The following is a 1,365-nucleotide window of genomic DNA, read 5'->3' as shown; positions in this document are numbered from 1 at the left end:
TAGCATAAAGACGCCACCTCTCGCCTCCAGTAATGGTACGGAGCAGGAATGGTCGGTGTTGTTCGCGATTCAGTGATGCCGATATGGGCACCTGCTGATTTTTGTGACTTTGGCTTAGAGCATTTGGTACCCATACACCCGAGTCTTGAAGCTTCTCCACTGCATGTCAATGTCGCACGTTGATGGAGTGATCGTAGTTCATCACATTTGTTAGTTTTCATTGTGGATTAATGCATTTAAAAGATCTCTATCAAGCCTCGAAGATCTTCCTACACATGGAGAGCCACTAACGTCAAAACGTAAAATGTTTGATACCACAAACGGTGCAGTTTTCACCTAGACTGCATGGGGGTGTGACAAGACTGATCAACCAAAAACTGTCATGACTTCTTGTGATCCGTTTCTGTTGCCTGTATCGCTGAGGCATGCAAGCTTCCCCACCAATGGCAATGTTCATGGTTCATGAGGGTCTTTTCCTTACGTTAGCATAAAGACGCCACCTCTCGCCTCCAGTAATGGTACGGAGCAGGAATGGTCGGTGTTGTTCGCGATTCAGTGATGCCGATATGGGCACCTGCTGATTTTTGTGACTTTGGCTTAGAGCATTTGGTACCCATACACCCGAGTCTTGAAGCTTCTCCACTGCATGCCAATGTCGCACGTTGATGGAGTGATCGTAGTTCATCACATTTGTTAGTTTTCATTGTGGATTAATGCATTTAAAAGATCTCTATCAAGCCTCGAAGATCTTCCTACACATGGAGAGCCACTAACGTCAAAACGTAAAATGTTTGATACCACAAACGGTGCAGTTTTCACCTAGACTGCATGGGGGTGTGACAAGACTGATCAACCAAAAACTGTCATGACTTCTTGTGATCCGTTTCTGTTGCCTTCGCTACAGTTCACTGATTTAAGTGTATTTTTCGTAATATTTGAAGGAAGTGTGGTTGCAATTATTAATGCAGTTGTCCAGCTTTGAGAATACATTTGAAAATGACGACTCAGTGCGTCAAAAATAGTTGTGTAACCTTTTAAAAATGTCATTGTTTTAGTGTCTGTGGCTTGACGATCGTTTGTGGTGTCAAATAATCATATTAAATTTCATTCAGTAACACTGCATGATGTCAGTTCTGTCGAAATACCAAATGGCAAAACGATCTTCCATAAAACGAGAAAAAACATTTCCTTGCCGTGCTTCAATGGTATTATCTCCATACACAGAGCAAATGTTTCTGGTTGCCTCCGCTACTGTCACCCCTCTATTGAACTCAAACAAGAATACGTGGGAAATGTTCCAATTTCGCCACCTGGTACCCCATTTTCTAGCGTCCTTAACTGCAGTAAATAAAAAATGACAATTGA

The sequence above is a fragment of the Schistocerca cancellata genome, chromosome 8 (genome assembly GCF_023864275.1).
Source record: "Schistocerca cancellata isolate TAMUIC-IGC-003103 chromosome 8, iqSchCanc2.1, whole genome shotgun sequence".
Taxonomy (NCBI): domain Eukaryota; kingdom Metazoa; phylum Arthropoda; class Insecta; order Orthoptera; family Acrididae; genus Schistocerca; species Schistocerca cancellata.
Note: the sequence above shows the minus strand (reverse complement) of the source record.